Raw genomic sequence first — 24,526 nt, 5'->3', positions numbered from 1 at the left:
TTTAAACATTTGCCACCAACGGTACACACTTCGACCCTGGGTATGTCTAATGGGTCTTTAAACAATGCTTGCTTTTTTGGCCAACAGGACGTTTAGCAGCAGTCTTTTGGGTTGATAGGGACATCTGAGTATTATGCACAATTCAGGAAAAGAACATTATCATCATCCAAAAAATTGTGACATTGAATTTGGTAGGTGGTAATGCAAGTCCCTTAGCCTTAGCCAAAAAGTCGTTCTGTCCCATGTGCGTGCTCACGGCCCTTGGACAGCAGTGAACTATGCATCCCACTGGGCCCAAAGATAACCAGACGGAGTGCGAATACCACTGCACCATCCCATCAGCACCACCCCAGAAAAATACCTTTAAGCCAACATTCTATTAAGGACACGGTGGTTTTGTGTCCCAAGGTCAAACAGTAATGACTCCACAGTCAGAACCAACAGATTGGCAGAACCACCCACCAGAATGGCTAAAATTGGAAAAGACTGACACAGCAGTTGTGTAAGAATTGGTCAGACTACATCTGTAAAAGGTAGAGAGGCTAGCACAATAAAAAATTCTGGGTGTGTCAATAAATATGCCTGTTGGGAAGCGGACTTAGCCCAATGGATAGGGCATCCGCCTATCACATGAGCGGTCCGCAATTCAAACCCCGGGCTCCTTGACCTGTGTGGAGTGCAGTGCTGATGCATGAAAGGAGTGCCCTGCCCTGCAGGGGTGCCTCCTGCATAGGGGAGCCCCACGCGCAAGGAGTGCGCCCCGTAAGGAGAGTCGCCCAGCGCGAAAGAAAGTGCAGCCTGCCCAGGAATGGCGCTGCACACATGGAGAGCTGACACAACAAGAAACACAGATTCCCAGTGCCGCTGATGAGGATAGAAGTGGTCACAGAAGAACACACAGCAAATGGACACAGAAAGCAGACAACTGTGTGTGTGTGGGGGGGGGGGGGGAAGGGGAGAGAAATAAAATAAATCTTTAAAAATTAAATAAATAAATATGCCTGTAGAGTAGGTACTTGTTAATGCCATGGCGTGTGCCTATTTGGTCCTTACACTTACCTCATTTTAAGTTTTTCTCCCCAGGGTAGCATTTGAAGATGTGATAGCTGATCATATTTGTTTTGAGAAAGCTTTGGTGCTTGTTTTATTTCTGTCTTCTTATGCTTTCAAAGCAACTAAGTTTTCCTTTTGTTTCTGGGTTGCTGAGGTTATTTTTGTTTTAAATTCAGTATATAAGAAGTGTTTCCCTATTGAAAGCTTTTGTTGTGAAGATTTTCATACCTTTACCTTCTGTGGACTTAAAAATTGATCCTTTGTAGAGGCAGCTGGTATCCTACAACACTGTACCTAAGAAGAAATATAGCTAAATGTATTTGAGGTGGTTAAGGTAAAGCAAGTTTCCAGTTGGCCCCCATCAAATATAATGGCACTTTTTTTGTGTTGTTGGGGAAAATCACATTGCCATTAAGCTTTTGTCTGTCCAGATAATATTATGAAGAAAAATAAAGCACAGTAAGAGATATTGGTTCTGCCCTGGAATTGTTTATAACTTGTGAATATGATTTTACCCAGCCCCTCATCATCATTAGATGAGACTCTTAACAGGCCAGTTTAGCCACCAAGAACACCAATCTAATGAAGTCCTCGGGGATCAGGCAGAAGGATCATCTTACAGGTGAAACCAACTTAGAAGGAGGCCCTTTTGTTTCCTGTTAGGTCCAAGATGTGTCAGCCTTGAGTTCCCCTCCCCAAGAGCGCCATTTTGGGGTGGGACATCCCTGCCACGCCTGGTGGTGGTCCCAGTGCCTGCATCCCAGAAGATGAAGGATTGCGGGAAAAGGGGAGAAACAAGCTGCAAGACTGTCTTGAAGAACCAAAGCGGCCTCTCGCTTTTGGAGAAGGTAATCTTGCAGTAGTAGACCCTGTTGGTTTGGTCCCGATACCCTGAGCATCACCCCTCCAAGTCTCCTCCCTTGGACTCTAATAAAAGAATTCTGGCAACAGCACCCATCTGTTGAGCCTCTACTGGATGCCAGACCATGTACAAACCACCACCTGCCCCATTTCCTCAGAAGGTAGGTATGGGCTACTCTTTTCTCACAGGACATCCTCGATAACCGAGGCAGGATTCGAGCCCTGGTGTGGCCCATCTTCTCGATCACAGGTCTTCAAACCACAGCACATGTGGCGTGGAGGCGCAGCCTTTCTGAGGCTTACTGAGATAGGGGACGTTTAAAGGAATCGATGTTGCCAATGTCCATGGACACTCTCACAATTCCATCTCCTTGAGAAGACCCCAAGTTCAGGCCAGCTCTCCCCACCTCCCCTGTGACAATCATCTAGCACTTCTTACAAAGGAGAGGCACACCACTCACGCCCTCAGAGTGGAACTGCGAGGCCCTGCCGTGGTGTGGCCGAGCTGGCTCCCACCACTCAGGAGAGCCAATGTGCACGTCTCTTTCCAGCCCACATTGGTAGAGCTTGACATTGGCCACTGGAAGTATTTACACCGCAGAAGCCTGCAGATGTTACAAATCAGAGCTTTTTTGTCTCTGTCCTCAGGGAGCCAGGTGACCGGAGCACCACTGAGCATGACCCTGGGGTGTTACAAGCCCAGAGCTACTGAAAAGGATGCCAGGAAATACCCCAGGCCCCATTAGACTCTAACGGCTAGGGAGCAAATTGGTTTTCTAATTCTTCACTTTCAACAAAGTTGAAAGAATACCTAACCAAATCAGCTGATAGATCTTTGGTTTTGTTTGTTTTTTTAATGTAAATTTTGGAATATAATTCAGAAGTTCAGAGAGTTGAGTAACGTTGTTGTAAAAAAATCTTTCACTCCCGTGTGAACAACATTCTTCAGAGGTAATATCTGTAAAAAGGAGAAACAAGAATAGTTGTATTTGATAGTGAAACCCTAGTTCTTTTAGCAATAGGTAATTTCTATTTATGGATGCATGTCCTTCCCGGGAGTGGGACATTCATCTAATTAAGAGAGACATTTCCAATAAAATTAAAATTTTATATTTAATTATTTGCAAGAATTGTTACGTTTCGCATGTCTATCAGTTGGGTAATAATAATAATTGTAATGATAACTTAATCCCAGAACCCAAAAAAAGTAAAACATTAAAGAAAAACTCATTTAAATGCATACTTACTTTTATTATTGGAAAGTATGACAGGCTAATCAATTTTAAACTTCCATTTGTAAGACATATCATATGAAGATTAAAATGAAGAGTGGAAATAAGAATTTGAGGAAGAAAAGGAACAATGTAGAATTTCCAAGTATCAAAAATAATTTTTCCCTGTATTTTTCATGGAAAGGGTATCAAGTATCAGATCATTATAGTATGTGGATTCCACTGTATATATTTAAAAGGTGATGTAGCAGATTTTAAAATGTCAGTTGTTAAAGTAACTTCTCAGAAGAGGTTATTAGTATGTGTCAATATTTTACTTCAAACTGGCCTCCAGGGAAGAGGCTCCTGAGAGCCAAGGGATCAGGGCTGAGGCTCCGGGATTTTCCCTTGGCAGAGACTCGCACAGGAAGCAGAAATGGCGCCACAACGAAGGCGACAGGAAAGTGCCCCCAGATAGCTGAGTGGGGAACCCTACCTTCTCAGGGGTTCTTAATCCCATTGAAGTCTACCTGGAAATTACACAAGCATCTTATCAGGGAACATAATTACTTCACAGAAGGGGCTGTAAATTACATCATACAAAAATGTCCTGTCACAGAGTTTCGGGACAGTTTTCTTTCTCACACTAGTAATGCATAAGAAATCACATCCTGTGCAGCGATTTGCAGCTAAGGTAAGTAGAATTTAAACGTCAGCGTCAGCATGCACAAGGGAGGTCGCACGTCTTTAGAACTTCTTTCAGGTGGCAGCCCAGCCCACTGGGCTAACCTGCCCTGTACACCCCTCCCCGTCCATCTCCCCACACTCCCAGTGGCGGCAGCCTGGGCTGGAAGGGAGGCAGCAGGTGCACGCGCTCCTTGGGGGGCCCCGCAGGGCTTTTCCTTTCAGTGACTCTTTCTGCCAGCGCCGTGGGAGCAGGTTGGTGTTCCTAGCCCGTGTGTTGAGAGTGGCTGGGTTTTTCCGTGTCCCACCACACACTGCCACCAAGTGGAGGCCTGGATCTCAGGTGTCCTCGTGGCTTCTTACGAAGGACAGAGGACTTGGCAGACAGGAGCGCGGCCGTGCGGTGCTCTGACCCGGACGCCAGCCTGGAGGGGCCTTTCCTGAAAAGGCACGGCCCGTTTGTCCTGTGAGTTCTAAGACGACGGCTAGTTTTACAGCCTGCATGACTGGCTGGCTGCTGGTGTCATTTATTGAACAGGGAAAGAAATGAAGCCAGGGGCGTAAAGATCACGTCTGAGGGGAGAGGGAGATTGGATGACCAAGGGAGAGCCCTCTGTATGGTGACCACTCTCTCCTGCTTTTTTAGCCCAAGTACCAAACTCACAACCAACTGAATAGTCATCATCTCTAGAGTAACTGATAGGGGTGTCCATCTTAATACGGCCCAGACATTTGGTCAGAATAATCCACATGTAGACAGGATGTAGGCACAGGCCAGGATGGGGCCACCTAGGGCAAGAGAGAACAAAGGAGACCCAAAGACACAGCCCTTCGATGCTCAGAACTTTCAAAAGGAGCCAGCCAGCAAGAATGAGCAGGCATGGCCGGGGGGGGGGGGTTGGCAAACGTTTATTATGACTGTGGTGCCATCGTTTTTTTAATCCTCACACACACACAAATCCCATGAGGTAGATGTTATTGTCCCCATTTTACAGATGTGAAAAACAAGGCTAAGGTGAGCACCATTCCCTGGCCAGGAGCTGTCCTGGCCCGAGGGTTTCAGGGCTACCGCTTTCCCGGCCTGGAAGCCAGACTTCCTGTCCTGTAGGCCAGAACCTCATTCAGGTTTTCAGCCACAGCTTGTGTGGTTGCCTCCTATGTTGAACCCAGCTTTGACCTTGGATCCTTTTTCCCAGAAATCACTAGGAAGTCTGCAAAAATGTATGTAATTGATTTCTTTTAGCATAACTCAAGCAGATGTGGCTCAAGTGATAGGGCCTCCGCCTACCATATGGGAGGATCCGGGTTCCATCCCTGGAGCCTCCTGGTGAAAAAGAAGAGAAAGCATGCCTGTGTGGCGAGCCAGTGCCCACGTGGTGAGCCAGTGCCCATGCAGCAAGCCAGTGCCCGCGTGGCAAGCTGAGTGCCCACATGGTGAGCCAGCGCCTGCATAACTGAGTCACACAGAAAGATGATGATGCAACAAAAAGAGAGATGAAGGGGAGAGTCAAGGTGGAGTGCTGCAGAGATCAGGAACTTGGGTGGCGCAGATAACAGGGAACCTCTCTCCACATCAGAGGTCCCCAGAATCAAATCCCTGTGAATCCTAGAGCAGAAAAATGAGAAGACCAGAAGAGAAATAGATACAGAAGATCACACAGCGAATGGATACAGACGGCAAAAACGCAAGGCAGGGGGAGGGGAGAGGAAGGGGAGAGGGAGGGAAGAATTTTAAAAAGACATTTATTTCAAAAAAGGTTCATCTTCTTGGTCTCTGCCCTGCACCCCAAGCTGCTGTGAACATCTTGAAGCTTGATTCTTACCTATGTCTTATTATCTGGCCCTCCAAGTTTGTGTCATCCACAAACTTGATTAAACAGCCTTCTACACCTCTGTCTAAATCTTTGCTAAAGACAGGTCAAGGCCAACAGCAGAGTCCTGTGCTATTCTCAATCTCTCCAGAGTGGGCTGTAATGTCTTTTCCATGTCACAATTTCCTGGCTACAGGCAAAGGAAGAGCGATGGTTTCTCCCTGCGCGGCATCATCTGTAAATACTACTCTGTGCATATTCGCATTCTTGTTGTTGTAAATATATATCTTAAAATCCCTTCTTCTTCTTTCACGTTTTTAAAATGGTGCTCATTGCCAGCCTTGCCTTGTTTGTCATTGGCCTGTCTGCACGCCCTCGATTACAGGCTCCTGCACTATCTTAACTATGTATCAGGGAGAGCTTACTATGGCGAAAGGACCGTCTTTCAAAGCAGGTTGTTTCTGATGATTATAAACGGCTCATCAAACGTGGGCTGTTCTCTGCAGGCAAACCATCACCTGTTTCTCTCTACAGGCAGGCCTAGTACCTTTCTGTTTAAAACAACTGGCTCAGATGCTCTGTAGCTGTGGGATTTTCTCTGCATCATTTGTCTGTTTTTTTACAGTTTTGAACTCACTCCATCTCAGAGCCCTGCAGGCGGGTGGCGGGTAGAAGCTGCAGAGACTGTGAGTAAAACTCAGCAACAAGCAGCGCCAGGGTGGCTTTGATGGTCTCTCCCAAGGGGCACATCAGCCCCATGTCTGTATGGAATCCCTCAGCTGGCAAACGAAAGAAAGAAAGGGAGGAGGAAAATATTTATAGAAAAATGATTTCTCACAGGCAAGCATGTGTTCTAAAAGCTTTCAGAAATATAACTGTTTTTCTCCTTCTTGAGTTTTTCTGTTTTTAATATGAAACACTTGAAAGTCCCTTGGTTGGATTTCCAGGAAGCAATAATCCATTTTGCCTTGGGTGGAGTTTAGGAAAGAAGGTCTCAGAAGTGAAAATATTTCCATCGAAATTGCCACACGGAGCGCTTGCAGCTTTCTTTACTGTTCTTGTGTAATTAGGACCCATTTCCAAGGGCAGGGTGGATGGCCTTCCCTTGCACCTCTGCTCCCGAGTCTCGTCCTCTTCAAGGCCCAGCTGGACTCTTGTCCTCACTTACCTTCGCCTGTACAGTGACTGCCTGTCTTACCCAAGGAGACACCTCTGGGCCAGTGCTGTCCAGCAAAATCACAAATGCACCACGAATGTGAACTACAGATATAATTTTTTTATTCTTTTTTTATTTCTCTCCCCTTCTCCCTGGTTGTCTGTTCTCTGTGTCCATTTGCTGCGTCTTCTTTGTCTGCTTCTGTTGTTATCAGCGGCGAGGGAATCTGTTTCTTTTTGTTGCATCATCTTGCTGTGTCAGCTCTCCTGTCTGTGTGGCGCCATTCCTAGGCAGGCTGCACTTTCTTTTGCGCTGGGCGGCTCTCCTTACAGGGCGCACTCCTTGTGCGTGGGGCTCCCCTATGCGGGGGATACCCCTGCGTGGCACGGCACTCCTTGCGCGCATCAGCACTGCGCATGGGCCAGCTCCACACGGGTCAAGGAGGCCCAGGGTTTGAACCGTGGACCTCCCATGTGGTAGATGGACACCCTAACCACTGGGCCAAGTCCATCACCTAGATGTAATTTTTAATTGTCTCATAGCCATGTTAAAACATTAAAAATAACCAGATGAAACTTGTTTTAACAAGGTATTTTACTTAGCCCAGTATATCATGTCAACACATAATAAGTAGAAAAAATAATGGAGGTGGTTCACATTCTTTTTTCATGAAAGGCTTTGAAATCAGTGTGGATTTTACACTTGTAGCACGTCTCCATTCAAGCTGGCCACATTTCCAGTGCTTGATAGCCATGTGTGGCTGGTGGCTCCCATGTTGGGTAGCACAGGTTTGCACTGTGTATGGATCTCTTACAGCTACACACTAACCAATTGTCTGCAAGATAGCTTTCTCTGCATGCCCCAATCCCAGACTTGCTAACTCAGGTGCTAAGGCAGAAAAGCATCTTTCTTTCAAATACCTTCAAAGCCTCTTTCCCAAACCTACCCCAGAAATTACTTACCAGCAAAACAGTTGCTGTTGGTTCAAAGGGGACACTAGATTGGGATTGGGTCCAACGGAAGTATCACAAGCCCTCTTGGTAGGCAGGGAACTCTTGCTATCAGAAACTCTGGGTTCAAAACCCAACTTGCTAAAGGTACGGCGTTCAGCAAAGTATCGGGCCTCTTAAAGTCTCCGATGCCTCCTCCGTTCAATGCAAGTGTAATGTCGACCCTACCAGTAAAGTGGGGTTGAATGCAAAGGGGTTGTGATGCCACATAAAATGGAAAGTAACATTATTTATTGATCCAAATCATTCAAACTATGTAGCCATGGAAATTAATAAACCCACAAGCTCCACAAGGACAGAGTAAGGATTTAAATTAAGAAGCTAAATCAGACAGGCAGATTCCTTTAATTACCACAATGTCAACAATTTTCTTAACCACTATCAAACCTTGCCTTTTCATTTTATTTACAGAGAGACAGAATGATAAATGAACCCTGCAACAATAATCAGCCGTGGTCCTCGGAGCCAGGTACACATCTGGGGAATGCGTCTCAATAATGCCTAGCAATAAACTGAGTAATGATCTTGACAATGGCACCTTGGAGATCACTGCACATGGACCTCATTTCAAAGACCAAAATGTGAGATGTCTACAGAGAGTTCCTGCAATATTACTGTCCCATGCCCACCTGGATATTTCGTTGCACTGATAGTTTTTTTAGATTAGTAATATTCGCTTCTAATACCCCCTATGACACCATTTAAAACTCACCTTCTCAGTGTGTTCTTTAAAATGAGATCCCTGTGCAGGCGAAGAGAGAAATATGTTGTCGTTCCTAATGTGCTTACTCCCAGTTGCTACTTAAAAACAAAACTCCAATTTTGGGCTTTTCCCATTTGCCTTCACTAATTGCTTCCTTTATTTTCTACCCAATTGTGCCATAACTAAGTCAAGATCAAATATATCTCAGTAACCATTTTGTCACGCAGTCTTCTTCTTCCAGGGAATGCTGTGAACATGCTGCGTGGACAGAACACAGAGGCACCTTTGGCTCTGTGAGGTCCCCTTTGCTGTCACCCTGACCCATCACATGAGACCAAATTCATCTGTGTCCAGGAGCCTGGAGCGTGTGTGTGTTCTCACCCCAAAATCCATTCTCAGCAGTCAAGGGGTGTAAAGAAAGCTAAGCCAGTGAGACAAGAAGGAACCTGGAACGGAAATGCCCAAATGAAGTCCCCAGAGTTAGACGTCACCTGGCAGCCGCTCAGATTTGGCTGATGACATCTTCCAAGTCCTTCTCACCCACTCCACAGCCACACAACTTGATGATGTGACAGTCTTTCCTGGCACATTGTCCAAGAGACTGCCTTGTATGGGCTGCTACCCTGGAAACCCCACCAGTGAGTGGGGTACGGAGCTAGACACAGGAATCTGCTCACGTGTCGGTGGGACTGAAGAAGGCAGCTGTTATCCAAGGGGCCCCTCAAGCCAGGGGGTGGAGGGATCCCAAATGCTTTCTGAGATTAAGGACTTGGAGCATTGCCTTGGACTCCAGGATTCCTAAAATGCTTGATCATAGTCTCTTTGGAAGAACTTCATCAGCTTCCAGCCACCCCAAGTTGTCGTTATTACAGAGTAATGGATGGAAAATCATCTACCATCTACTCTGCACCTTGCGTGGGGCAGGCACTGCTTTCCATCCAATGTCACATTTAAGTTGCCACAGGGGCCCTCTGAGGGGCTGACCTGTAGACGCTCCCTGGGCTGTGTTCCTTCGGGAGGCTCTAGAGGGGAATATGTTTCCTTAGTGTTCCCAGCTTCTAGAAGCCACCTTCACTCCTTGGCTCCTGGCCCCCTTCCTTGAGTCACCCCAACCTCCACTTCCCTCGACACTCGACACATCTCCCTCACACTGACCTTCCCATGTCCCTCTTGTAAGGAATCTTGGGATTGGGCCCATCTCAACGTCCTTTACCTAATCACACCTGCAAAGTGCTTTTGAGTGCACAAGCTTACATGTTCACAGGTCCAAGGAGAAGAGAAAGTAGGACACAGACAGCTTTGGGGGGCCATTATTCTGCGTCTCGCAAATGATAAAGAAACTGAGGTTCAGAGAGGTTCTTTCATTTTCTCAAAGTCTCATAGCTAGTAGCAGCAGAGCTGAGGTTTGAAATTTCCAACTATAAAAACTTACCTTTCTGACTTCACCAGCAATGAATGCCCCTGATACCAAACTCAGCGTAGTGCCACGCATGCAAGTGATAATTTTCTCCCTTTTCAAGGGTCCCCTAGTCCTGACTTCCTGGACTTCATGCTCTGTGGTTACTGGTGTTTGATTCCTGCAGCTGAAAAAGGCTTCCACCTTCCCAACCGCCATGAATTCTGGCCCTCAGGGAGACCTTGCATGAGGCACTGCACAAACCTTGGAGCGAGATGAGGGTGGGAGACATTTAATGTCTTGCCTGGAAGTGAGGCTAGGCATGTAGACGTATGTTCAGACATGCGTGTTGGGTAAGCCAACACCACTGCTCTGCCCCCCCGAGTCTGACAAGTTGCCCTGACTGATGGGGATGTCTGGTGACCGCTCAAGGACTCTGGGGCCCAGTGGCCCTGCTGGTCTTCTCATGTCACTGACCCCAGTTTTCAGAGTCTTAAGGAGCATGACAGGATTTCCAGCACAGTCCCAGATAGGGAATAAAGAGAACAATTTTTCTTGGTCTCCAAAAATTAATCCAAACTCCCTTTTCCTTGTGAATTTCCACAGGTTGTTAAGGATAGGAAAATAAGTTAGGCTACACTGGGATGGGAAGCTCCAAAAAGGATCCAATATTACTATACCTCAACATCATCCTTACATTACATTGTTTTACTTGCACAAACCAAATACATATTTGAAATAGAAAATTTCTTACAAAAATTGATAGTAAAATAAAAGCCATCACCCAGGATTCCAGGTGGTTGACAATTATATTGTCATAAGTCCCTGGAGAGGCAGAGGAAAATCATTTTAACTTTTATGGATCTCATTTTTTCTTCTGTAAAAATGAAGGACTTGGCTAGCTGGTCCTCGAGGTGACACAGCCCAAGAGAACTTTCTGAGATGAGAGAAATGCTTTATATCTGTGCTGTCCAATATGTCACATGTAGCTACTGAGCATTTGAAATGGGGTTAGTGTGAATGAGGAAGTGCATTTTAAATGTAACAATGTGATTTTATTTAAATTGAAATCGGTGCACGTCGCTGGTGGCCGTGTGTTAGACAGGTGAGCTCTATGGGGTCCCTTCTTGATCTAAGAAGAATTAAAACATAGGTAGAAGTTGACTTCTCAGGCTGAGTGGGCCTTGGGATCAAAGTCTATAATTAGTCTACTCCGGAGAGCAACTTCCTCTCAAACACTTGCCCTGGGGTGAGGCAGGGGGAGGCTGCAGGGCCCAGTAAATCACAGCCACTTTATCATTAGCAGGACCACTGCGACTCTGCAGAAAGGGATGAAGAACTGGTGAGCCCTTTTCAGTGACAACTAACTAGAGGCATGACATCAGACAAGAAGGTCAGAGCAGGCTCTTCCCTGTTGGGTTTGGCTGTCCTGGTTGTCCTGTCTACTTCCAGCACAGCTGCAGACCCCACCATCTCAGCCGCTGGGAGAAAGAAGGAACTTGGACACCTAGAAAAGGGAGCTGGCTCCCTGCTGCCAGTCAGTCAGGAAGCTATTAAGATGGAAGTCTACAAAACAAAAGAAAAATTCTCCCCGGGGAAAGCCTCCCTGAGGGCCTCATTCCAGCTTGGGTTCCCATTTGCCTTTCTAAGAGATCAACAAGGACCTCATCAGGGCATTTCCCTTTTGAGTGGCTGAAGGGAGTGGGATATTTGGTAGTCTTTGATGCTTCCCCAAGCTCATGTCCTTTCTGAAAGAAACAAAAGCAACAGGAACATTCACGCGCACCATCGTGTTTTGCACAATCCTGTGCCTTTAAATGGCAACTTAAAAGCTCTCCCTGAGCCCCTGGAGTTGGGTGATTATGTTTAATATAACTTTCTGGGTTTTGGTTTCCTCCAGAGCAACAAAGAATATGGAAACATGTAATTCCATACCACCCAAAGTACTTCTACAGTTTGAGTCTCAATTAAAATGTTTGTTTACTTATCGGCTAATCTCATTATTTTTTTTCTTTTCTAAATTCACTCTCAGTAAGTGAGAGCTCAGAATCTGTTCAGCCATTTCTGAAATATGACCAAAATGGAAACCTGGAGCGAGAGTTCTATTCAACTGGGAAAGGAAATACATAAACCCCCAAATGACTAACTTGGAGAGTCCTTTAACTTTCCCCTAACAGAAAACCATTTTCTACCGAGAAGGTATGAACACAAAGGGGTAACTTTTCAGAAATTTACCCATGATTTTATCGTGGTAAATTGAGCCACAATCCCAATGAGAATACTTGGTATTATTGCATGAAATGCATAGAGCCTGTATTTATTTTCAGAAGGGTTTAGTATCATTTTTATTAGTTGCTTTTCACAAAAAGCAAAACAGAAACCACCACAAACCTCTAAGAGGTAGATCAGATTTTTATCTCTCTCCCTCTTTTTTTTTCCCCCAATGTGGAAACTACACAAAGTGTTTTGCCCCCGGGGTCAGCCAGCCCATCAGTGCCTCGCCTGGGGTGAGAGGTCCTGCTCTTCAGACGCCCAACCTGCCCATTTGTCCCTGGAGCCCCATCCTTGGGTCCTCAGCAGAGAACGACGGCTGAGAGGCGCCGGGCGACAAGTTACTATGCTGACAGACGCATCTTCTCCTTAAATACTCCCGTTTCAACATCCAGCCGTCCCCAAGAGCTCAGATCTGCCACCAGTAGACCTGCTGTGGTGGTTTGGAGCTAAGAATTCCAGAAAAGCATGTTCTTAAAGGTAACTCATTCCTTTGAGTGGGAACTCTTGGAAATAGGACCTTTCAATGAGGTTACTTCAGTTAAGGTGTGGCGCAACTGAATCAGGGCAGTCTTTATCTCATTACTGAAGGCCTTATAAGGAAGGTCACAGAGAGCAGGAGAGCCAGAGGGAGCAGCCGCGGCTGAACATCAGTGGAACCCAGGAGAGAAGCCAGAAGAGGCCGCCATGTGCATTGCCATGGGACAGAAGAGCCAAGCACCAATGGTGGCCGACAGCCAGCGCATCACCTCCTTCAGGGCTGACTCTCGGGAGTCTACTGAGGGACAAAGCAAGACTAAGGAAAGAAGAGAAAAACCCAAGAGGTCAGGGAAACAAGAGCCTCTGCTCTGCCCCCGGCTTAGCGCTTCATCCACATTACCTGGGACAGGGAAGGAGGACTGGGCCCCGTGGTTTATAAAGCCTCACTGCAGCATTTCCCAAAGATGGTTCAATGGAACATGAACTCCAAGAGGCACATGGAGAAAGATACATTACACATCCCTCTTATAGAGTCACTTTGTCATATCAAAGGCTATGAGAAGTTCCACGATTAAAAAAACCAACCCTTTCTTTGTTTAACCCAATGCTTCCCAAATTCAATGAAATGTAGATCCTATTTGTTTATGGAACCCCAAGTGATGGGCCACAGAACACCCTTGGGGAGATGTGGCCAACGGTGAATGACCTAAAGTCATCTCTCACTCCTGGGGGGCTCCCCTAACCCTTCCCAAAAGCTTTACTTCTGCTCCGCTCCCAGTGTTTCCTCTCAAGTCATGCTCCCCGACTCTTCCTCCCTGTAAATCTCTTTTATGCAGGGTCCCAATTCCTTCCGAGACGGTTTTCTACCATGACCTTGCCTCTGTGGTGCTGCTCCCCCCAGCTTGGCCCAAGTCCACCCTGTCTACTCCCAAGCACTCCCCCAGCTCTGCCATCTTGCAGAAGCCATGCCCGCCGTTTCTCCTGAACACCTGTGCTGCATGTCCCCTTCCTGCGTGAGACTGGAATCTTTTGCTTCCCTCCCATAGCTCCACTATTGCCACTTACCCTCTATCCAACCATCTTCCCCCACTCAACTCTACAGTCTCAGCTTCCATCAGGCATGTGCACTTAGGGGGCTGTGAACAAGGGCTTTGGAGACAGACAAGAGTTTGAACTTCATTTCTTTCCCTTAATAACAATGTGGCTCAATCCTCTTTGGACCTCAGTTTCCTCAACTGCAAAATGAATATAATAGTACCTGCTCTCAGGGATGTTGTAAGGGTGGGGTGAGATAGCACATATGACTATGTGGCCTAGCACATGGGAAGCTCAATACATGTTAATCATCTTTCTTCTTTGCCAATTATCCTCTGCTAAACCCACTACCTGGCTTCTTCTGATACACACACACATACACACAAGCACACACGCATGCAAATCTTCTTCTAGGATCCCTTCCCCTTCCTTTTCCATTACATTAGTCATTCTTCTGGGCCCAATTCATTCCCACTTCCCCATGAATCCTTCCCCCCACCCTGGATTTCTCCCGCATACAGTCTTCAATATCCTCTTAATGTTTTCATACACATTCATCTTGTCTCCCCAATAGGACTGTAAGCTCTTGAATGCAGGGGCCCCAGCCTGCCTTTCTATGTGGTCCCACAGATCCATGCTCAGCAGAAATGATGGGCTGACGTGGTTGTATGTTCACATTAGTGTACTTTTCTCCTGGCACTTTGAAAGCCTTATTACTTCTCATTTGCTATATAGCTTTGGATTCCTGACCTTAATGATATATTCTAGAGAAAAATGAAAAACTAAAAGACCTGATTTTTTTTTTATATTCCAAATATCAGAAGGAAAATCAACTAATAGATTTGGAGATCTACCATCAGCATATGTTTGGTGAGTACCTCTCCATCTGGGACACTGGTAGAAACCTGTGCTTGGCACCACAAGGGTACAGGTGAGTAGAGGTAAAATAGGAAACACGTACTTGGTCCCACCATCCTATGGCTAGGGCCCCGCTCCCAGCATTCTCACTCTTCCCTGTCACACACCCAGAATAAACAGGGAACCATGCCCAGAAGAAAAGGGTGGCAGGAAAGAAAAAGATCAGGATAAGATTCCAGAACTTTCACCTGAGTGTGTGGTTTCCTGGTCTTACCTGCTCCTCCCTCAGTAGAGGCTAGGACGACCCTAGGGAGTTCTCACCTCACAAAGTATAGCCCTGGTCTCTGCCTCCTCACCCCAATAGACAGGACCTTCACACATGGACACCTGAGGGCTCCCTCCCACCTGGCGGGCCCAGGGCTCTCGGCATGGCCTGTCCTCACACACAGGCCCACAACCAATGACTCTGAGGAAACATGACCCTCTTGGGCTGCCATCTACTTGCTCATACTTCAGAAGTCAGCAAGTTCAGAGGCCAAAGGCCAGGAGTTTTCTCTCTGAGGCAGAACAGTGACCTCAGACATCTTCCGAGTACTGTGTTGTTCCACGTAGTGGCAAGTTTCCTGTCTGAGATCAGAGGGGAGTCCCCCAGTGGCAGGCAAGGTCCTATTTCTCACCCCTGCCTCCAGCCTGGTCCTGAGGGAAATGCAGAGACCCTTCCTTCCCTGCAAGAGGTCTTCGGACCTGCGCCTTCTCTATGACATGGGGCCGTGTTTACTTCCACTCAAGGAAGTGCCTGATTCTTCGGGCCTTTTTATTCAATATGATCTTTTTGTAACTTCTATTTTTTTTAAAAAATCAGGCCTTTCCTAAAACAATTAAGATCCCCAGGAACCCAAAAGAGCATTCCTGAGCCAGGTTCCATTCCAAGCAAAGAGGTTTTCTGTTCTCTTTCGTTTCTGTTCCTCCTTTGTTTCCCACACCTCCATGACTGCTCAATAGATATTTGTCCCTTCTCCTTCTTTACTGTCACCTGCCCACTAACCACGCTCTTTTGAAATAATTTACTCCAACTCTCTCCAGCAATATTCTACTGCACCCCTCTCCCTGAAATCTCTCTCTCTCTCAAACACACACACACAGTCTCCCACCTGTTTCGATCTTGACACCATCCTGCTCCCAACCTCTGATCCTAAGGTAAGCAACTTTGCACAGTGTAAATTGGAAGGCTGGAGGCGAAAGTCTGGGGTTTCCTTATCTACCTGTCAGCACCTCTTCATTATGGCCGAGCTCATTTGAAATGAAGACATTCTTTGCCTCCCACCACCATTCCCAAGGAGGACTTGTACACAGCAGGTATCTGTCTACTTGCCCTCAGTGCGGTGGCAGTAGGCTCTGACCTTCCAGGTGGCCCAGGTGAGAAATCTCCTGGTACTCACCTTCAGGTGCCAGGAGGGATGATGGGGAAGGAAGGCATGAAGGGGGCAGAATGACAAAGGGGAAGGAGCAGTGCCAGGCAAGAAGAGCCACCACAACGATAAGGGAAACCAAGGGCGCTGAAGAAGGGACTATTCTTTTGACCTAATCCAAGGCTGAAGAGCAAGTTTCCAGGAATCCTTTCATGGAATGCCAGTGAATTATCTCAACACCCATGCCCCTGACCTTCTTTTTTAAACTTTCATTCTTAGAATCCGCACAGTAGATAAATCAGTACTTATTGTCTCAGTTTCAAATTATTGGTGAGCAACTGGAGGTCGTACAAGAGGGGGGTGACGTAGCAAGACAAGAGGGATGATCGATTGGGGGGGCTTGGGGATTAGACATGCATAGCAGAGCCAGGGGTCAGAGTGGGGACCAGGCATCCTCGACCACATCTGTTTAAATTCAGCAATGGTAAAACACGAGCGGATGGAAGGCTGCCGGCTCCGTGCCGGGGCGAGGGCAGCCCGCATCCCATTCCTGGGCCCCAGGATCTGCAAAGAGCAGGAAGTGAAGACAGTGCCCGTGGGGAAGTCACCAGTGGGAGGCCCAAAAGCAGATAGCGCCAGGACACCCACTAGCTCACCTGTGGGCCCCCCAGAGAGCACGGGGCTGACTGCAGACTCCCACGAAGCCAGGTGCATGTGCTTTGAAGGCATGATTTGATTCTCACAGCGTTTATTCAGGCTGGAGCTTTAAGATCCTTCAACGCCCAAGTGTGCCACCAAAGCCGCCTTTGGGTGGTGCCTCGGTGCTCCGTGGAGCCTCATCCTGACGTCTGGGAGGGCAGCAGGGGGATCGCCCTTACCACGTCCTGGAGCAGCCTTCCTCCTCCACCCATCCCCGGGCGGTGCTGGCCGTGCCCTGGGCCCAGAGCTGGAGGAGCGGTGAGCCTCTGGGCTGCGGGGCGCTGCCCGCCTGTCCAAGAGGGCCATGGAAGCAGGCGTGGCAGCCGGGATGCGGGTGCCAGGCTGCGCCTTCTGTCCTCCCCTCCCTCATCCTTCTCTCCCTTTCTTCCTCCTCTACTTGTTTGCTTTTTCCAGGGCACTCACAGCTTTTGCTCAGTGCACCGTGGCCTTTAGAAAGGCAGCGCTTGGCACCTGCCCAGCTGCTGCTGCTGCTGCTTCGAGACGCACAGTCGCTTGCGGGTGAGGCTGAAGCACTGGCCCCCAAGATCGCCTTGCACTTAGCATCAGTTACAAACACCCTCTTAGCTCTCAGAGGCTCCAGTGAGGCCTTACACTGGCTGCCTGGACAGATAACTCGACCGGAAGGTGAAACATGTGAACGGCACCTGCATGCATGCAGACGAGGGCAAGGCTAGTTGCTGACCTCAGGGCAGTGCAGGGGACTGAGCGGCAGGTTGTTGGGGTGTGGTGTGGGGGGCGCAGGCAGAAGATTCCTTCCCAAGACTGCTGAAGGCTCGATGAATCCGCCGGACCTGCCGCAACACACCTGGGCCAAGCTCATCTGTGCAGCCCAAATGGGACCGGTGGCCTTGGCCCTGTGGGTGCCCAGCCCTGTCATTGGGGCCATGAGAGAAAGCCATCGCCAGGTGCCAGGCTGAGGTGTGAGTGAGTCAAAGGGAAAATCACCCGCCATCCTCCCCGCCACACACACAAAACCCAGCTTGAAAGCTAAAAATAGAGGATGAAGAGGAGACGGTGAAGAGCAGCCAGAAAGGAAATTCGTTTTGATCGGAGGGCTTGGACAAGGTTTGGGCCCCCCTCAGCTGGCTGGGTGGTTTATTGCGCAAACTGCGAGCCCCAGCCCAGCACCCCTTATCGGGGCTGTCGGTTAAACTGGCGAAAGGGGAACTCTCTTCCGCTCCAGGCCAGGACAGGCCTGGCAGGTCAGGACGCTTCCAGAAGCTCTGCTGCCCGGGCTCCTTCCCCACCCAGGATCCCATGAGCCAAGGGTCCACTAGTAACCACCCATGGAAGAGCTTCTTCTGCCCTCAGCTTCCCAGTGAGGATCAAAACCCACGTTAATGGGAAGCAGACTTGGTCAGTGGTTAGGGCATCCATCTACCACATGGGAGGTCCAGGGTTCAAACCCCGGGCCTCCTTGACCCGTGTGGAGCCGGCCCATGTGCAGTGCTGATGCGCGCAAAGAGTGCCCTGCCACACAGGGGTGTCCCCCGCATAGGGGAGCCCCACGCGCAAGGAGTGTGCCCTGTAAGGAGAGCCGCCCAGCACAAAAGAAAGTGCAGCCTGCCCAGGAATGGCGCTGCACACACGGAGAGCTGACACAACACGATGACGCAGCAAAAAGAAACACAGATTCCCATGCCGCTGACAACAACAGAAGCGGACAAAGAAGACGACGCAGCAAATAGACACAGAGAACAGACAACCAGGGTCGGGGGAGAGGAGAGAAATAAATAAATAAATCTTTAAAAACAAAAACAAAAAAAACACACCCACGTTAATAAACTAAACGTTCCCAGGCCGCCCACAACCGCAGGAGAGGAGGCGAGCCCTCAGCTCGGGGATAACAGTGTCCACAGCCAGAAGTCCACAGGGCAATGCCTTGGAAAGGCAACGTGTCCTCTGGGCAGGTTTGCCTCGGTCTCTGAACCTCCCAGAAGGACGCACAGAGACAGAGATCTGCGTCTGGTCCAGCTGCCCCCAGCCACTGGGGAGTGGTCCACACACAGGGGCCCTTGTCCATCAGCCTCTCCCGAGGCTGCCCCGGCCATGGGGAGTGGGACACACTCAGGGACCCTTGTCCATCGGCCTCTCCCGAGTTCCCCTGAGCTCCACGGGGTGCTCGGCAGCTGCTTGCCGGCCCAGGCTGCCCCCACTGGGCATCACAGCTCTGGTTCTGCTTTAGGCCATGGCTCTGCCATCCCTTCCCCCAGCTGCCCATGAACATGGAAGAGACAGGGGTGGGTCTTCCGTTAGACGGTTAACAAAAATAATTCCAGGCCATAAAATCCATTTAAGAATTCCAAGCAAGTTCTGATGTTCCTGCGATAACTATTGTAAGGTTGTTTCTTCTCCTTCTTTTCTTTGCCCTTTCTCCTTTTTTCCTCCTTCTCCTCCTCCTCCAAGTGCCAAATTCTTTTTAAAATTTCACTTTATTTCATGTCCCTGCCTGTCTGGCGTAAGCATGAGCTTCACCAGCCGTTCGGCCACCTGGTACTGCGCCTGCCTGTGCTCCTGGCAAACAGCTTCCAGCTGTCGTGTGTGCCCCTTGGCAACCAGGACCAAATCCATTCACCAGGACTTCAGGCCCCAATTCCAGAGATGTCGATAGGGTCATTATGCTGCAGATACGGGTGCAACTGATTCTTCCTAGAACGACCTGAACCTGGAGCCTGGAGGCACAGTCACCGGTCCCAGGCCTGCCTCTGATGGGCACTGCCACTGTCATCGAAGCACCACCCTCTCTGGACTTGGTTCTCTCAGAGGTAAAACGAGGACATTTCCTCATCCCCGGGTCCTTCCATCGACTGCAGGCCCTGGCTTTGCTGGACAGGGGCTGCCCCCCACCGTGTCGCCTCTGACAGAGTCAGGCATCAGGAGAAGGCTGGACGAGGCAGGAGAGTGAGAGAAGCCTGGTAGCAACTCACCCCCCAAATCAGGGATTTGGACCAAGTTCAGGGTGGGGGAGAGTCACACTCAAGGCCCGGACCTGACATGTCAACCACGGGATGAATTATTTTTACTTCTCTGAAAAAGACCTCCGCTATCGCTTCACCCAAAAAGCCTGCTGCTTCTTAAAACCACCAGTGTCAGGGCCAACGTATGGAAAGTGGCAATGGGCAGGATGTGGTTTGAACTGACAAAACGAGGCAGCCCACTCCTCATTAGGGGTTTGAGTGATGGCAGGAGCGGTGGAAAGGACAGAATGTGTCTTTCTAACTGGGGTCCCAATGACCAGTGAAATCTGGATCAGCCCAGCTAATTGCTTTGTTCCAAGAAGGTAAAACCAACAAGTCACTGGTAAAACGTGCATCTATAAAGCAACTTAGACGCTTTAAGAAACTTTCTCATAAGAACCTGGAGAGACATGTAGGCCTGTATTTCTATCCCCCTTTTCCAGATGACAACGCTGAGACACGGCTGTGGCTGGGGAGGTAGCCAGGGATCCAGTCCTCCCGATGCCCCATCTAATTGTGTGTCTGGTTCTTTGGGCTCATGAAAGTTCAGCCCCATGTCAGAGAAGAAGCAGCACGTACCGTGCCGCGCTGCCATTGCTCGACTTGGGGTTGCATTCCCCCCTACACCAGGTGCTGCATGAGGCAAAGGCCATGCCTGCTTCTCCACCCACCTCGGCACCAGCCACACTGCCAGCCCCTGGGGACACCCAGTAAAGGCCTGCTGAATGAACCGGTAGTTCTAAACAATAAAACACCCAGAGACACTCATTTCCAAAGACAGAGGTACGGAACTTTCTGAGCTTCTGTAGGATCTTGAGGTACAAAGCTTTCTGCCCTGCCCTTCTAAGCCAGCCTGATGTAAAGCCTTTTGCTTTGTGTGGTGGATTGAATCGTGTACCCTCAAGAGACAAGTACAAGTCAACCTTGTTCCTGTGAATGTAACGTCATTTGGAACAAGGGTCTTTGAAGATGTGACTAGCTAAGATGAGGCCAACTGGGTTAGGGTGGGCCCTAGTCCAACTTGACCGGAAAAGGACATGGACACACACACACAGACAGATACGGGGCAGACGGCCATGTGACACAGAGGCAGATGCATCCACAGCCAAGGAGCACCAAGGGCCAGTGGCAAACAGCAGGCTCCAGGGGCGGCCAGGAAGGCCTCTCGCTTGCAGGTCCAGGAGTGGCCATGCCAACACCTCCCGTCAGACTTCCAGCCCCCAGAACTGGGAGATAAGGAATCTCCGTTGTTTTGCGCCACCTAATTAAGGCAGCCCCAGGAAACTAAGACACCTTGCTTTTCTGGAAAGGATAAGTTGGTGTTAAAGGGACGAACATTCAATGAGTACTGAGTTCAGAGTTCTCAGAACCACAGAAGTTGCTGGACGTGACCAATTTATATTCCAGGGTCATTTCCTCAAGGTAGCACTGCCTCCCCCTGTTCCAAGGATAGGGACCTTCTTTGGTTTTTGCTTTTTTCTTTTTCCTGTGTACAGTGTACTTTATCGATGCTATATGACAAGGTAGGGCCCTCTGAGCCCCTCCCCTTCTATAGGGAGTCTGGGATGGAAAAAGCAGAGCACGGGTGACACTCGGTGTTGGGGGATCAAGTGGGGCTAGGACTCCCCGTCAGCTGACTGCCTCTCTCTTCCTCTTGTGCTGTTTGTGGGGCTGGTGGTCCAGGGGGCTTTTACTCCTTGGAGGCCATGTGGACCATGGACACAAGGTCCACTACCCTGCTGCTATAGCCATACTCATTGTCATACCAGGAAATGAGCTTGACAAAGTGGTGGTTAAAGGCAACGCCAGCCCCAGCATCAAAAGTGGAAGAGTGGGTGTCACTGTTAAAGTTGCAGGAGAAACCCTGGCCTCAGTGTGGCCCAGGATGCCCTTCAGGGGGCCATCTGACGCCTGCTTCACCACCTTCTTCATGTCATCTTATTTGGCCACTTTCTTCAGAGGGTAGGTCAGATCCATGACAGACACATTGGGGATGAGGGCGCAGAAGGCCATGCCAGTGAGCTTCCCATTTAGCTCCAGGATGACCTTTCCAGTGCCAGTAGATGCAGGGATGATGTTCTTGGCAGCCCCTTGGCCATCACGCCACCTTTTCCCAGAGGGGCCATCCATAGTCTTCTGGGTGACAGCGACAGTGTGGACTAGGGACAATGCCAAAATCGTCATGGATGACCTTGGCCAGGAGGGTCAAGCAATTGGTGATTCAGGAAGCATGGCTGATGAGGTACAGGAAGTTTCACACTTCTCATGGTTCATGCCTATCACAAACATGGGGGCATCAGCCGAAGGGGCAGATGACTCTCTTGGCACCACCCTTCAAGTGAGCCTTCTCCAGGGTCATGAAGACACTAGCGGACTCTACAACATATTTAGCACCAGCATCACCCCATCTGATGTTGGTAGGATCTCGCTCCTGGAAGAGAGTGATGGGATTCCCACTGATGACAAGCTTCCCTTCTCAGCCTTGACAGTACCTTTGAACTTGCCATGGGTGGACTCATACTGGAACATGTAGACCATGTAGGTGAGGTCAATAAGGGGTCACTGATGGCAACAACCTGCACTTTGTCAAAATCCAAGCAGCCCTGGTGACCAGGTGGCCAACACAGCCAAATTTGTTTATTCCAGCCTTCATCATCATGTCTCAGGGATGGGGCTGGCACTGCATGAAGAGCTGCGGCTGTTTGTCGGATGGGGAGGGGCAGAGAGCCAAGAGGAACTGTTTTGAAGAAGATCACCATCCTGGCTCCCTTGATGACTGGCTCGTTTAAACACCTTCTAGGTGGTTATTCTTGTGAATGACTTTTCTAGAAGTGATGTGACCTCCCTGGGCCTCAGTATCCTCATCTCTAAAATCTGGGTGATGATACTAGCCCCCATCATGGGCAGTCAAGAGGTCGAATGGGTCCTCCATGGCTCAGCACAGCGTGAGTCCCTTGGGTGCCGCTAGAGTTGCTCTCGCATGGTTCTTTATGCAGCATAATCGTTTTTAAATCATAAAATCTCAGTCTGCTTTTTTTCTCCATAGACATTTTCCAGAGCAGCAGGCTTTGTTTAATGTTCCCCTGGCTCTCTTCCCTGTTTTCCATTTCTGGGGAGAGAGGGGATGGGGGCAAAGGGAAAAGGAAGGCCCTCGCCATGAGGTGAGCACCACCTCTGCAAACTTAATTCACCACACTTGACCGAAATTGCTTTTTATTTTTAGTGCACGTAACTATCTATGATAAAGGTTACACTGCACATTGGGGGGGGAGGGGGGCGGGGAGAGAGAAAAGACAACTCGATAAATGGAGCTTATACAACTGCCTAATTATTTAGGAAAATGTGAGTCTATTTTTATCTTTGACCACACACAAAAAAATTTACAGATGGCTCAGAAATTAATGCCCTTCCCTATTCCAAAATCAAATACATTCTTTCAAAATAAGGAATTGCTTTCTAAGCATGAAGACATTAGGAAAACTCACAGACAAAACAATATAGAGACTACCACATAAAATACAAGCCTGTTCAAATCATAAGTACAATAAAATCAAAGGGCAAATGTCACACTGGATTATAGTATTTGTAACATGTATGAGAATTCATTTCATTGGGTTATTTGTCTATTTATTTTTAAGAGCTCTTTGTATATTAAGGAAATCAGCACTTTGTGTCTTATAGGTGGCATATGCCATCTATCTACTTGTTTGTGGTAGTCCCTGTTTCAAGGAAGCTTTTAACCTCTGTGCAATTGAATCTGTAGAGATAACAGAAACTAATTATAAGCTGACTTCATTCTATATATATCTACATAGTCATTTTGATGTCACCTGAGATCTGACTCTTGCCAAGAATAACATAAACTGCACTATAGAGCTGTTGGCTATCCTTAGAGTCTTAGTGGGATTACACAGAATTTTGTATCTATGTTCTTCTACTGCCTACATCAAAAGAGCCAATAACTATTTTTGTTGACATTTTGACAGAAAGCTGCCACTCTTAAAGTCCTGTGTATTTTCAATCCATGCCCTCATTTCTTCATCTGAAATACCAACTTTTTACTGAATGTTATCAGAGGAGAAGCCAGAAAAATTATTACTTCCGTGAGTACGTAGTTCCATTTCAACGAGAAGGCACTGAACATTCAGTGATATTCTTCACACCTTTCAATGTCTCTCCCATCCCTGTAGGTCAGATATTAATATGCCCAATTCCTTGATTGGTTTCCCCTCTGATTTTGAAAAGTGGGCACGTGGAATTTCCAAATAAGAACTCAAACAAGCAGGCATGGAATCCGAGGCTCCTGAGTTCATGAGGTGTCTCTAAATCTCCGTGAAGTTTTTATTAGCTTCTGGTAACCAAGAACGAAAGAAAGAAAAAACCAAGTCATTTGTTAAGTCATGAAGCTGAACTAAATAGATAAGGTCCTCTAATTGACCTCGAGGACGCTCAGGGACACTATAGATCAGCTGCTAAATGACTTGTGATGTCTCGATTTAGAGTAGATGTCTGGCTCCCTAGCAAATTTGTCTGCCCATAAATTTTTTGATTAGGCTAAAGGCCTCTGCCAACAAATCTAGACCTTCCATTCAGTATGTCCTTCAATTGAGCTAATATCATGACTGAGAGCACATCCACTCTGGGTGACACAATATTTAAATTCAAAGTTGTGCTCACAGCTCACTTCCAAGAGATGAATTTATTAATGTAGGTGGGAGGTGGAAATCACCCAGGTTGTGGCTATGATGCTGTTGGTTGTCGGCTTATTAACTGGAACCTGGGGCTGCAGGCAGGAGCTTCGCCTGACCTCCTGCCGCCTGCAAAAGCTCCCTTGTTTTTAGCACATCTGTACCCTCTTGCAGGAAAATATGGATAAACATCTGTATTTGATGGTCCAGTTCAGGCTCCACA

At 48.2% G+C, this 24,526-nt stretch overlaps 1 pseudogene; it reads right to left on the bottom strand.

Annotated features, from left to right (window-relative positions):
• Positions 1-21,305: 21,305 nt before the first annotated feature.
• Positions 21,306-22,271, bottom strand: LOC101446085 (glyceraldehyde-3-phosphate dehydrogenase pseudogene; annotated as a pseudogene).
• Between the last annotated feature and the right edge of the window lie 2,255 nt (positions 22,272-24,526).

The sequence above is a fragment of the Dasypus novemcinctus genome, chromosome 16 (genome assembly GCF_030445035.2).
Source record: "Dasypus novemcinctus isolate mDasNov1 chromosome 16, mDasNov1.1.hap2, whole genome shotgun sequence".
Lineage (NCBI taxonomy): Eukaryota > Metazoa > Chordata > Mammalia > Cingulata > Dasypodidae > Dasypus > Dasypus novemcinctus.
This window is presented reverse-complemented; position numbering and strand designations above follow the sequence as displayed.